General features: G+C 38.0%; 1 protein-coding gene across 3 annotated transcripts in view; it reads left to right on the forward strand.

The window, feature by feature from the left end:
* Window positions 1–15,143, forward strand: part of SEPTIN9 (septin 9) — a 335,206-nt gene that overhangs the window by 117,887 nt on the left and 202,176 nt on the right. The window lies entirely within an intron of this gene.

The following is a 15,143-nucleotide window of genomic DNA, read 5'->3' on the forward strand; positions in this document are numbered from 1 at the left end:
ATCTGCCTCATAGTATTCTTATGAATACATCACTTTGTGAGGCTTGAAGCTACATAAATGTGATCTGTACATGCAAATTCCCAGAATGCCAGACTACTAATAAGAGTCACCAGGGGCTCATCTCCCTGATACTATCTATCCTCTTGCTCATGGAAAAGATAAAAAAAAAATTACCGAAGGTCCTCCTGTGGTGCCCTTAACCATATAGACTGCCAGAGCCAAATGAAACCTTGCACATATAGTAGTAATCTAATCTCACTTTTTCATTTTACGGATTAATGGAGATATAGGATATTGTTCACCTTAACACAAACAAGTAGCAGAGCCAAGACCAGAACAATTCCTCTCTCCACTTTACCAGACTGCCTGATTGTTTTCTGGAGGAGATAGAACCTCTCATTGGTGGTTGCTAACTATATATGATCCTTCCCTGCTCCTACAAAAGAATCGTTTTTCTCAGTGAACTTCACAAATAACTCCTGTTTCCCAGAGTTGCTTTGTATCCACACTTGAATTTGTGTTGAGTGGCTTAATTCTGGTGTGAGTACTCTCTTGGAATATGTAGCCAGCTCTCCATATAGGGTAGAAAGGGGGAGGGAAAACAGGCGACAACTCCTCAAGGATGAAGTCACCTTGGTTACTGTGGCCTTTTTAAAAATAAGTGTGGCCACAAAGGGCTCAAGTTCTTTTCTCTGTTCATTTTTGTTCTCAGTGTCATGGAACCATGGCAGAGTTGTTGACTCAGCAGCACAGTCTCTAGTATATCCATCTCCAAGGGAGCTGTAACAGAGATCAGGCCTTAGTCTCACAGAAGTAGCCCAGAAGGCTAGGGAGTGAGTTGTGGAGCTTTCAGGGACAGCCCAGGTCTTTTTGTGCAGCTTGGCACAGCAGGCTGTGGGGACTGAGTCATTGCAGCTGTAAGGCTCAGTCTGTACCAGGCTGGTGACTCACTTCTGGGCCACTGAGGTCCCTTGTCTGACCTTGCTACTTCTATTGCCAGACTAAAAATTTCCCTAGCTGCTGAGGGTGCTGGTATCTCCTTCTCATTCAACCACCTCTAGTTGTTGTGAAGAGAACTGAGAGAAAGGGATGGAGGGGATGGATGAAGAAAGAATTGAATGCAATTTTACATGTACTTTCAGACTAGAGGTTGACTAGGTGGTGGAAGTGACAGGTATTATATAGTTTCCCTCTGTCCTCACCTCCTTTAGGAAAGAATACAGTGTTTTAAGTCAGAAAATCTGGGCTTAAATCTTAGCTCTGTTACTGTGTGACCAGGAACAAATCACTTTACTTCTTTGACCTCAGTTTCCCCATTTGTAAAATGAAGGGCTCAAACTAGATGACTCCTTTCGTCCTTCTCATCTCTAAACCAATGACTTTGTATGGTAGCCAAAGGAAATCCAGTAGTGCTATTGTAGACATCTTCTCTATTTGCTAATAAAAAATCCGTTATACATGTTGAGAAGTCAATCAAAAGGACCAGAAATTAATTTCTTCCTTTGCTTGCCTCCTTCCTTCCTTCCTTTCTTTCCCAGAGTGAACTTATAACTTATTCTATTCTTAAAAGCCTCCTAACTTCGACTTAGTCTTCCTATTTCCAGTCTTTTTTTTTTCTTATGGTCTGGACCTGTGATTTCCTCCACCTTGGCCTCCAACCTCCATCACTCAGCTGAAATTATCTTTTCCAAAGTTACCCGTAATCCATTAATTACCAAATCTGATGTTTTCTTCTCCTACCCCACACCCTCCCTCCTCAAGCTCTATCTTTTTTTTTTTTTTAACCTTTGGAACATTTAATGCTTTTGATCACCCCTCCCGCCCGAATAATCTCTCCTCACTTGATTTTCATAATATTGCTTTACCTTGGTTCTCCCCCTCCCTAACTGACCATTCCTGTCTTCCTTACTAAATCATCATCTAAAACATGCCCCCTAACTGTGTATATACTTTAAGGCTCTGTTCTGGGCTCTTTTGTCTTTCTATACTCTCTCTTAGTGACCTCATCTTCTCATCTGGGTTTAATTATCATCTCTATGCCAATGACTCCCAGATCTATATTTTGAGCCCTAGTTTCTCTCTTGGGTTTCAATCTCACATGACCAATTAACTATTGGGTATTTTGAACTGGATATCCTAGACATATCTCAAACTCAGTATGTCCTAAAGTGAACTTAGTCTTTCTCTCTTTCAAACTTTCCTATTTCTTTTAAGGCCATCACTATTCTTTCACTTATGTTTGCAAGTTTTATCATCCGCAGCTCCTCATTTTCATTCACCCCATATTTCAACTCATTTACCATAACTTGTTATTTCTACTTCTACATCTCTTGCAGGTGTGACCTTCTCTTCACTCACTCAACCCATATGATGATTCAGTCCTTCATCATATCTTACCTAGGGAATTACAAAATCCTTCTATTTAGTCTCTGTGTCTCCAATCCCTACTTGAAATCATCTTCTACATAGTTATTGAATTGATTTTCCTAAAGTGCAAATCTGACCTTGTCACTCTTCTGGTGTATAAACTCCAGTAGCTCCCTGTTACCTTTACGATCATATAGAAATTCCTCTATTTAGGATTTAAAGTCCTCCACAACTTGGTCCCAACCTATATTTTCAGTTTTATTGGATATTATTCCTCACCCACCCCTTCCCATATGCACTGCTGGCCAGCCAAAGTGACTTTCTTCTATACATTGTCCTCAAAGTCCCTACACTCTTGATAGCATTTTCTTTGTAGCTCAGCCCTGTCTTGTATCCATTCCTTTTTTTTTTTTTTTTGCTTCCAGGGTCACACTTTTTTGAAACCTTAAATACCTGTCTCTCTGTATTTGTGTCTACCTGGAGTGTATGTCTCTGCTCCCTCATCAATGGCTCAAGTTCAATTTAACTGACTTTACCTACCTCATGGGGTATTTCCCTATGGGTGAGCAGAGCCACTCCTGGATGCCTTGGCCAATGCATGAGGGAGGAGAGAAATCTCCCCCCCATTTAAAAAAAGTGAAGAACTAGATTCTTCCCTAATTGCTAACTCTCTCTCTCACTCTCTAGAACTGCTACCTGAGCTTAGTATCTTAAAGTCCTTGCAGTGGGACCAATTTTTCACCACCACTCAATGACTTGCTGTCTTCTCATTCAATCAGAGATGGAGAGAAAGAGAGAGGGAGAGAGAGAAAGAGAGAAAGAAAGAAAGAGAGGGAGAGAGAGAGATGTTCATGCTTTTAAAGGGACAACAGGTGTTAACATTTTATTAACATATCATCATTTATGATAACATCTTATGATTACATCAACTTGATATAAGTGTGTATATTTAACTCTTCCCCTCTCCCTTTACACTATGAAATTTCTGGGGAGTTGGAGACTACACGTAGATCTTTCCTTGGATTAGAAAAATAAAACTTAAGATTTGATTTCATATACAATGCAGTCCTGCCACAAGGACTCATTTCACATATTAATGTATGTTGAAATTCTTTGATCCATGGGAAACTGAGGATAACTAAAAAATCTGGGAGAAAGAATTAATCATATGTGAGGAAAATGTAATTTTTCTTTGAAATGAAACCTTATGTTACCTTTTATGAGTGAGGCAGATGGTGTGATGGTGTTTTGAAAGGTAGTGAGCCTACACAGTAGTTAAATGTCATAGATAACCAAGGAATGCTTTTTGAGAGAGTGAAAAAATCTAGCAACCTATAAAAAGGCTTGGAAAACTGTAGAATATTCCCTTATAACATGAAAGTGCCACAAGGAAAGATTATGAACTCAAGGCTGGAAGAGGTACAAGTTACTGTTTTCTATTAAAGTGATTCCTGGTTGATACATATCAATCAATAAACATTTATTAAATGCCTACTCTCTTCTAGACACTGTGCTAGGTGCTAGGTATGCAGAGACAGAACCTGTTCCTTGCATCCAAGGTGCTAATGTGTTCAACCAATTTGGATGACTAAGGCTCAGCAAGGGCAAAGAGGACTGGTTAAAATCTTGAAGTAGCATGTTTTAGCTGAAAATTTAGTCTTTGTACATTCCATGTCCTAGTAACTCTAGTTACAGTTGCATCACCTGTGCCCTAGCATGCTATATATCTCTAGAACAGAGACTCCTCATAGAAACAAAATATTGGAAGGATGAAGAGAAAATAATGAATGTTCCCTTTCTGAGAGCAATAGGTTTATTCTGTAGTCCTCTCCCACTCGTGTCCTAGTAAATGTGGACTTTTCCAGTTTAGCAGCTTGCGTTTGCTCATTAAATACTAAAACTGGGATTAGTTATGAGATCATGGATGCAGGACTTTGTACTAATCCAATGTTTCCTCCAGTTTGTTTCCTCTTTCTCCCTCTTTTACGTATTTTGAATATTCCTATCCCTACCACCGTTTGACCTGAAACAAATTATAAGTCAGGTAATGTTTGTTTTGAGTACTTCTCCTTTTCGCAATCTACTTCTATTTGGTGCCCTACCCAACTCTACTGGCTTGTCCAGTGTTCTTTGCTCTGTCCTTTTCACCACGGTTTTAAAGCTGGAGGGAATTTAGAGGTCATCAGCTCCAACTCCCTCACTTTAAAAAGATGGAAACTGAAGTTCAAAGAGGCTGTAACTTGTCCATATTGATACAGGTAGCAAATAGTACAATTAGGATTCATGCCCAGGTCTCTGACTTTAAATCAATGCTCCCTCCAATCTCCTGTGTCACATTTATAGAATGATAAATCAAAGAACTATACCATCTGGTTATAGTTATTAGCTTAATTAGCCCTTTTTAAGCTTAGGGCTTATGGGGCAATATAATGGCCCTCAAGATCCACTTCATTCTTTCTTTGTTTTCAGAAAGTATTTTAGATGAAAGGTTCTCAGCTCAATTACAACCAATCTGAGCCCCTAGTTGGGAAAATTCCCAATACCTAGGCAGAGGTATTGAGAATAACCTTAAGTTTTATATTTATTTTCGGTTAGTCCCCGACCTCTTTGTGTTTGGGGTAAATTCAACTTACTGGAAACATTTGAGTAATGAAACAGTAGGTTATATTAACATGCCTGTGGAGAGACAGGCATTGAGAGAATTGGGGAAAGAACCAACATTTTGGCCTGGGTCTTCCTTTCCAAGGATTCCGTAAATAACTGTCCTATTTCCCTTCTCTTTTATAGCTCAGATGATTTTGCTTCTCAAAGATGTGCTAGAAATGTCGAACTTACTACTCCAACCTCACAAATCAAGATGCTCAAAATATCTCTCTCTTGGTTCTGAAATAACTTCCCTCTTTTATATACATTACACAATGTATATAAATCTCTTACACAATGATTTGATTTCAAGTAGATGTACAGGTCTGGTTCACATGATTGAATTCAATTAAAAAGTATTTTTTTTCAGTCAAAGAACCAAGGCAAATGAGGAGGCTTCAAGCTAATACTTACAGAATCACTGGTAATTGGAAGAGACCATAAACATAATAATGTAATCTAGTTTACTCATTAAATAGATGAAAAAACTGAGCCCCAGGGACAAGAAAAGACTTACCTAAAGTCATACTGTGAGTTGGTAGCAGGGCCAGGACTATTTTAATTATTTGTCTGATTTGTTGTTATTCAGTCATTTCAGTCACTTCATAACTGAAACGCATGTGACTCTTCATGACCCCAGTTAGAGTTTTCTTGGCAAAGGTACTCGAATGGTTTGATGTTTCCTTCTCCAGCTCATTTGACAGATGAGGAAACTGAGGCAAACAGGGTGAAGTGATTTGCCCAGGAACACAGAGCTAGTAAACATCTGAGGCTGGATTTAAACTCAAGTCTTCCTGACTCTAGGCCCAACACTCTATCCACTGGCACCTGAGGGCTCTTCTGTCTGCTATGTGATAAGGGATTAATATTTTACCGTCTCCCATTAAGTATTTGTGTTTAATAGGGGCATTCATAGATAATTCTCTAATCTAATTGACTGGTTAAAAGAGATGCCCATTCATCTATTGGAGAACCTATTCTTACTGTTGGGGGACTTTCAAGGTAAAAGCTTTGTGTTACCCCTGAAGGTACACAGTGCAGACATTTGTCTACACATAGGTTATTTCATAGTGAAAATTACTTTACTATATCAGTGGGATTAGATGGCTGCTGGGGTTCCCTGTAAGTCTCAAGTTCTGTGTTTCTATGAACTCTCCTTCCATAGGGCACAACCCCTGGAATCATCAATGTATAGCCATGGTTTGAGGTGAATTTACTATTTAAGTAGAGAATATCATAGTCATAGAACCTTTGAGTTCATTGAGTAAGAGCAATACTTACCCAATGTTTTTGTTAGAGCTAGATGGTATTTTAGAATTCCATTAAAGCCTCCAGAGTCCTGATTCCAAATAGGCAAGACTAGGCCTTAGATCAATAGAATTCTGAAGATGGCCTTTTTGCTTCTTTAAAGGAAATCTATCCCACCGAGGGGGTAAGTACACGGGTGGTACAGTGTGTAGAATGCTGTACCTGGAGTCAGGCAGACTCATCTTCCTGAGTTCAAATCTGGCCTCAGACACTTATGAGCTGTGTGACCCTGGATAAGTTACTTAATCTGGCTTACCTCAGTTTCCTCATCTATAAAATGAACTGGAGAAGGAAATGGCAAATCATTACAGTATCTTTGCCAAGATAACCCCAAATGGGGTCATGAAGTCAGACATGACAGAACAACAACATCCCAGCCTATGTAAAATGAATATTGTTCCTACCTGCAAAGTCCTAAATTGTACTCAGCTGTATAAAAGGATTTCTGGGACCTAAATAGGGACCAGGGCAGAGTAAAGAGAGTTCAGACACCAGTAAACACTTAATCAATAAGCATATCTAATCGGACTGCTTCAGGAGTTGCTGGACTCCCTCATATTGGAACTCTTCAAACAAAGACTGGATTTATTGAGTACATTGTAGAAGAGATTCCTGTTCAGGCCCAAGTTGGATTGATTGAAGTTGAGGTCTCTTTCAACTCTAAAATCCTCTGATCCCATGATTATAGGATTAAAGTGGGTCTTACAGTAGGAAAGTTAACAGCACAAAAGCATGTGGAAGATAATTTTATTAAAGATGATGCTCAACTATTTCCATTGAAGAGAAAAAAAAAGAATGAGATAAACAATGGGCAACATTTTAGATATAAGGAAGAACCTCCTGAAAGTAGCTGGGCTTAACCCTTTGGGTAATTTCCTGAGAGAAACTGGGTTAAAATTTTTTTTAATAAAAGATTTCTAAGGCTGCTCAGATCTTCATAGGATGGTTAAAGTTAATCTGGTTTGGACTGCATGCAAATGGAAGGAGTAGATAGACTTTGGAATTCAGACTGGCACAGTTCTGGGAAGGTATAATGTTTAATGTAAGGTTAATGATCGGTGGGGGAGAAGAGTTAAAGATCTCTGTTCATTAATAGACCTCAATACTTTTTGTTAATTTCTATTGAGGCACTGGGTCAGAGGGTCATTCCCTCTGGCCCTGAAAAATGTATAAATACTCTGAGGTGAGGTTTTACTTCGGGGCTTACTCATCAGAAGTGTTTGTTTGGCCAGATGAGACTCTGGGTAACCTCTAAGGAGCCCCCCCGGCTTTGAAAACCCAAATGTTGGTGCTTCTCTTTCGGGTAACTGTGTAATGGTCAGACAGTTGGATCTGTCTGTTGATCTGTGATGTATGTATTGCTTATGATCAGACAGCTGGAAGCTCTGTCTGTTAGTCTTTATTTCTCTGCTTGTATTTTCTCTGTTGGTATATGTGTTTGATTAAAGTAATTGTTGACGCCTCAAAAGTTGCTTTCCTTTTAGAAAAGTAGATCTATGAACTTGTACAACAGGCCCTCCTGTGTATGCTGGGGTCCTTGCTATTACGAAAGGCAGCTCACTTCTGCTTTTTTTTTTTTTGGATGGTGCCCCCCTAAAATCATTGCAGTAAGGTTTATAAAGGTTTCCAGCTTATTATGAAAATAAGCAGTTATTAGCTGATGATGCACAATAAACATTTTAAATTCAGCTGGAAAAATATGCACCTGGTTTCTCTACTCAAAAGTAGTATGTGTATTTCTATGCTGACAAGAATGATGTGGTAGAAATAACATTTATTTTATATAGGTTGGGTTAAGTTTTCATTTAAGGAAGTAAGGAAGCCATCCTTGGGATTTGGTTAACCTGTCAGTTTTATCTGTAGGGCTAGCCTAGCCTATATGGAGGCTTTGGTAAATTCTCATTGCCTTCCAGGGTTATTGCCCATTGCTCAAGGTTTGAATCTAACAAAGAATTGTACTGTTTTTAGTCTTATAATCAGTAAAGTTGTTTTTATTCCATTTTATAGTCTATTGGGATTTCATTGTATGATAATCCCAAATCTGAGTTATTGGACTAGATTGTGTTAGGCTGGCACAGAAAAGGTGGGTTTATAAAAGCATAGAAGAATAATATTACATTCAACATTGGATGGCCTGAATAAATGAGATCTGGTGTATTGAAATGATGTCATGTTATTGGGCAGAGTTTTTAGGAGCAACATTTCCCACCTGTATTTCAAATACTAAAGAAATAAAGGGGCAGGGGCAGCTAGGTAGTGCAGTGGATAGAGCACTGGCCCTGGAGTCAGGAGGATCTGAGTTCAAATCTGTCCTTAGACACTTGACACTTACTAGTTGTGTGACCCTGGACAAGTCATGTAAGCCCAATTGTCTTGCTAAATAAATAAATAAATGAAATAAAGGGATCATAGGTGATGTTGTCGGGGTTCCACTGGTCCTTTAGGTTGTCTTGCCCCACCATGCCAAGGGAGAGTAGGTTGGGTCTGTATGGAAACAGTCAATAGTTATTAATGGAAGTGACAGTTACATTCTGGAAACCTAGTATCCTAGGCAGACAAGGGCGTGAGTGTGTATCTGAAATGTCTGTGGTTTTGCAGCTCCCAAATCCACAAACTCAACTTGGCTGAAAATAGCTGCAAAAATTCAAATTATGAGAGAAGGGAGCAACCATTTTTCTTAGAGGAGGGGACCAAATTTTCATTTGCCTTAAACAAAATAAGAATAAATTTCCCACTTCCACCCCTTTGTGGGGAATGTCCCCCTCCCCCAACACAAGTGACCAGATTTTCTTTAAACTCTAGCCCATTTGGCTTCTCTCACTTTCAGCTGTCTTTTCTGTAAATTGAAGGGATTGGAAGAGATGATCCAAAGTCCCATCCAGGGTTAAAATTCTAAGTCCTGTAATGGCATGTAAGAGAAAATGTCATATATTTCCTACGTTTATCCATTTGGAGGGACAGGTGATGAGCATGTGAGGAATTAGGGGAATCTTGTTATATGGGGGAGAGCTAACTGACTAGGATTCCTGTTCAATTTAACCAGCAGGGAGCTGGACATTTGCAGGGTGAGCTATACTTTCTGGACTTCTAAAGGATTAAAAAGAAAGAACTAAAAACTCTGCCTCATGGCTTGGAATACTGGGGAACAGCCTTTCCTATTTTATGAAAGTCATAGGATTATAAGATTTAGAACTAGAAAGGCCAGAGGGGACTTTAGAGATCAAGTCCAGCCCTCCATTTTACAGATGAGGAAACTAAAGTCCAGAAGGGTTTAAGCAATTTGTCCAAAGTTAAATAAATAGTAAATCGCAGAGACAAAATTTGAACCCAGATCCTCTGATTTTGAATCCAATGCTTTTAAAAATTAACAAAATTTCTATTGTTCCCTTTATTGCACTTGTCGTTTATTTATCTTCCACTTAAACTCTCCCAAATAACAAATTAGTACAGTCAAGCAAAGCAAATCAGCATATTGACCATGCCTGAAAATTTATAACTTGTTCTATACATCTCCATATCTTTCTTCTGTGCTAAGAGGTAGGAGGTTTGTATCACCACCAGTGTTCCTAAGTCATCACTGGTTACTGCTCTTATGAGAGTTCTAAAGTCTGCAATATTATTTTCCTTTATTTTATAGTGGTCATCACATTCTCTTGGTTTTCTTCACTTTGAGTGTCTTGTATTAGTGATTTGAAGCATTCTTTTTATGTGGTTAATAGTTTGCAATTCTTCTTTTGAGGATTGTTTATTTATAAACTTGAACTTCTGGGATGACTTTGGTCTTAAGTATTTCTGTTAGTTGTCTATCTTGGATACCAAACCGTTAGCTGAAAAATTTGATACAAAGATTATTTTTTTTTCCGTCAGCTACTTCTCTTTTTCTCCTATATATATTAGTTTTGTTTATGCAAAAGCTTTTCAATTTCATGTAATTAAAATTATGCTTTATCTTTTGTAATTGCTTCAAAGGGTATGCACAGTTTTATAGCCCTTTGAGTATAGTTCCAAATTGTTCTCCGAAATGGTTGGATCAGTTCACACCTCCACCAGTAGTGCACGAGTATACCTATTTTCCCACATTCTCTCCAGCATTTATCATTTTTCTTTTCTTTCATGTTAGCCAATCTGATAGGTGTGAGGGTACATCAGAGTTGTCTTAATTCACCTTTCTCTAATTAAGAGTGATTCAGAGCACTTTTTCCTGTGACTATTGGTAGCTTTGATTTCTTCTTCTGAAAACTGCTTGTTCATATTCTTTGGTCATTTATCAGTTAGGGAATAGGTCTGGTTTTTTGTTTTTTTTTTTTTTTATAAATTTTGGCTCATTTCCTTATATGTTTGAGAAATGAGGCCTGTATCAGAGAAATTTGCTGCAAAAAGTATTCCCCAACTTCCTGCTTTCTTTCTAATTTTGGCTACATTGGTTTTGTTTGTGCAAAATCTTTTAAATTTCATGTAATTAAAAATTAAACATTTTACTCTCTTGTTTGGTCATAAACATTTCCCTAATGCATATATTTGACAGGTAAAATTTTTATGATTGCCTAATTTATTTATGATATTTTTATGTCTAAATAGTTTTATCCATTTTGATGTTATTTTGGTATATGGTATGAGACTTTGGTCTGTACCTAGTTCCTGTCAAACTAGTTTCCATTTTTCCCAGAAAGTTTTGTTATATGGTGCATTCTTGCCCCCAAAGCTTGGATATTTGACTTTTTCAAATACTAGAGTATCATGGTCATTTACTGCTATGTATTATGTATCTAATCTAGTTCACTGATCCATCCCTGTATTTCTTAGCCAGTAGCAGATTGTTTTGATGATTATGCTTTGTAATATATTTTGAAATCTGGTACTGCTAGGCTGCTTTTCTTTATATTTTTTTTCATTGATTCCCTTGATAGTCTTGACCTTTTGTTTTTCCAGATGAATTTTGTTATTATTTTTTCTAGCTAAATAATGTTTTGGTAGTTTGATTGGCATGACACTAAATAAGTAAATTGATTTAGGTAGAATTGTTTTTTTTATTATATTGACTTGTCCTTCTCACATGAAATTAATATTTCTCAATTTTAAAAATCTTTACGTGAAAACCATTTTGTATTTGCATATATTTCCTCTCTGACTTTGTCTTAGATGGTAGACTCCCACGTATTTTAAAATGTCTTCAGTTATTTTAAATGAAATTTCTCTTTCTATGTCCTCCTGCTGAATTTTGTTAGTAATATATAGAAATGCTGATGATTTATGTGGGTTTATTTTATATTCTGCAAATTTGCTAAAGTTTTAAATATTTCAAGTATTTTTTTTTTTAAAAAATTGTTAGATCTAATGTCCTTTACCTAATCTTCATCCTTCTTGACCTCTCTGTGGCCTCTTGTCTAGGTTTTTGTGTGGTTGTCCTTTTTCCGTTCTCAGTTTCATTTCCTGGATCTTCTGTTCTAAACCTTATTCTCTTCTCCTTACATACTAGCTGGCTTGGCAATCTTATCAGTTCCTACTGGTTCAATGATCATCTCTATGCACTGATTTCCAAATCTATATATCCAGCCCTGTCTTCTTCTGAGCTCATCTCCTATCACCAACTGCCTTTTGGATATCTTGACCTGGATATCCAGTAGATATCTCAAACTCAACACAGAACTCATTATCTTCCCTGCCCCCCCCCCCCCCAAACTCTCTCTCCTGAACTTCTCTATTAGTGTCTTGAATATCACCTTCTTCCTAGTCATCCAAGTTCCCATCCTTTATGGGATTGTTGACTCTTCCCTGGAGGAGGGGTACCACCATCTTCTCACTCATAGAAACTTCCAATATTTGGGTCATTATTGACTCCCTACATCCAATCTGTTGCCAAGTCCTGTTGATTCTACTTTCCCAACATCTCTTGTCTTTTTTGTCACGCTACCTCCCTTCTGCAGGCTCCTATTATCTGGACTAATGCAAGAGCCTTCTGTCTAGTCTGTTGCCTCAAGATTCTCCTTTCTTCAGTCCCCTCCTTCACTCAGCTGTCAAATTAATCTTCCTGAAGCTCAGGTCTGATCATATCCCACCATCTCAGTAAACTCTAATGGCTCTCTGCTTCTAGGATCAAGTATAAATTCCTTTTTCATTTAAAGCTCTTTATAACCTGCTACTTTCCTATCTTTCTAATCTTTTGGAATATTATTCCCCTGCATGTACTCTTTGATCCAGGGACACCTTTTTGCTATTCTTTGTAAAGCTTCATCTCCAAACTCTGCCTTTTTACTGACTGTTTCCCACGGCTAGAATGATCTCACTCCTTACTCCTGCTTCCAAGGCTTCCCAAGCTTCAAATCACACCTTCCTCTGGGAGGTCTTTGCCAATTCCCTCCCATTGGTAGTGCCTTTGTTCTGAGATTATTGTCTATTTCCATTGTATATAACTTGTATGTAAATTGCTTGTATGTTGTCTCCTCTTTATGACGTAAGTGTCTTGAGCCCAGGGACTGTGTATTTGATTATCTTTGTACCTCCAGGGCTATGCAATTCTTTGCACATATTTACTGACTGAATGATTGACTGCCTGGTGATCTTGGGCAGATCAGTAAACCTCTAGGTCTCTGTTTCCCATCTGAGAAATGAAGGAGTTCCTTCCATGTTCCTTCTAGCTTTAACATTCTAGAATCTGTGGTAATTCGTTTATTACATTCAATTGTTTTTATTATCATAGAGGCTTAATTTTGTTTTTCTCCAGGATATCTCTTTGTTTCCTCACTTTTATCCCAAGACTATTCCAAATCTGTTTTCTAAACTTCCAAGACCAGCAAATATAAGTTCCAGCAAAGTATTTTAAGTCTCTTCAAAAGAAGAATCACAATCTTTGATGTTTACGATTATATGAAATACCACTCCACATCTGTAATAAAAAGAGAAATGTGTAAATCAAGACAATGTCAAGGTTTTACCTTGAACCTGAAAATTGGCAAAGATGAGAATAGTTACTCTTGGTGGAGCTGTGAATTGGTCCAACCATTCCGGAAAGCAATTTTGGATTATGCTAAGAAAGTAACTAAACTGTTCATATACTTTGACTGAAAGGATCACATACCTAGTCATATACCCCCAGAGAGGTCAAAGATAGAATGAAATACTGTACATACACCTAAAAATTTTATAGCAGTATTTTTTGTAGTAGCAAAGAATTGTAAGCAAAGTTGATGCTCAGGTTGTACTGGAAGAAATGATGAATATAAAAAATACAGACAAATATATTCCACTTTCTTCTAACTTAATGAATGAATACAAAGTAAAGTAAGCAGAATCAGGTAGATAACATCCACAATGATTAAAATAGTGTATATAGAAAGGTGGACAACAAAACAATGGAAACAGAATGTTGGAGAATTTTAATTAAACTTGGCCTTGAAGAAAAGATATGACAATATAACCCTCTCTCTTCTTTGCAAAGGGGTTGGGGTATTATGTTAGGGGAACACTAGGTATAATGTCCCCCTTAGTTGATACATTGGTTAGTATATGATAAGATAAAAATATCTTTTTTCTTTTTTTTCTTTGTTATAAGGGAAAGCTCTCTGAGAGTGGGAGGAAGTAAGATATTTGGGGAAATAAAGGTAATCTACAAACAAGATCGCATTAAAAATGAAAAGCCCAAGTCTTTCTGGACAAATAAGTACATCTCCTATGCTTAGATCTTATACTTATAGATCCTATACTTAGACTCTTTATTTTGCAGGTCAGAAAATTGAGGTTTGGAGACGTTAAGTGACTTGCCCATGGTCACACATTTGTCCGTGGAAATGCTGAGATTATTGTAGGTTTCTAATGCCTGATTCAGGCTTTTTCACAGTACATAGATGCTCTGGCCCCAGTATAATTGCTCAGGAGGAGGTTGATAGAGTGACTTCCCTGGTTTACCATTCTTTGTACAGGAACTTTCTTCCTGAGAGCGGAGAGAGGGTGTGTGTGTATGGGAGGATGCTGGTGGGCAGGGTGCCCCTTGAACCTGGGCTCAAGTATGGTGATTGTGGAGAGAAAAAGTTCCTCATTTGTAGATTGCCTGGGAAACCCCTTCCTATGTACAACAATGTGTTTGTGTGCCTGTGTTGATTTTGTGTTGGCTAATGATAGGCTGGGGGCCTATCTGTATCTAGAAACGTAGTATTAAATAATAAATACACTTAAGTGGGATAAGGTATTTGCGTGCCTTGGGTAGATTCTGAAAGTTTGGAGAGGTTCCCTACCACCTTTTTATCCATCAGAGGTTCTAAACCTTAAGATTTATCACAAAAATACATGCCATAGAGAGTAAAATTTCCTTGCATCATAAATACAAAAATTTATGTATTTATAAAAGGTAATGTTTAAACGTATCTCTTATTCCATCCCCATTAGCGTTATGCCCTGAAAAGCTACCAAATTTGCAAAACCCTATTCCTGGTTGTGCTTCTAGGAGGGAAGGAGAAGCAGCTGGAAGAGGCAAAAGTGTGCTATCTAAGGAGCTTCCCATTAGATTGAACAAACAGGAATAAAACTCCTACCCTATGCAAAGCATTAGGTGTCTGAAGGAAAAAAAATGGAGGGGTAGGGGAGGAGGAGGAGACAGAGAGAAGGGAAGAGAGCCCAGGCCCAGCTCATAAGGAACTTGTATTTCTCCCTAGTGGGTTACATTGTTTACAGATAAGTAAACTTCTGGTAATTTGAGAGTGATGACACTAACAGCTGGCAGATTTCAATATGAACTTCAAGGTGCCTTAAATGAAGCATCTCTCCTCCCAGGACTTCTCTAACAGTGAAGCAGGCCATACCTAAGGCCCTGGCAGACAGCGGTGGCATTGCTA

The sequence above is a fragment of the Notamacropus eugenii genome, chromosome 2 (genome assembly GCF_028372415.1).
Source record: "Notamacropus eugenii isolate mMacEug1 chromosome 2, mMacEug1.pri_v2, whole genome shotgun sequence".
Lineage (NCBI taxonomy): Eukaryota > Metazoa > Chordata > Mammalia > Diprotodontia > Macropodidae > Notamacropus > Notamacropus eugenii.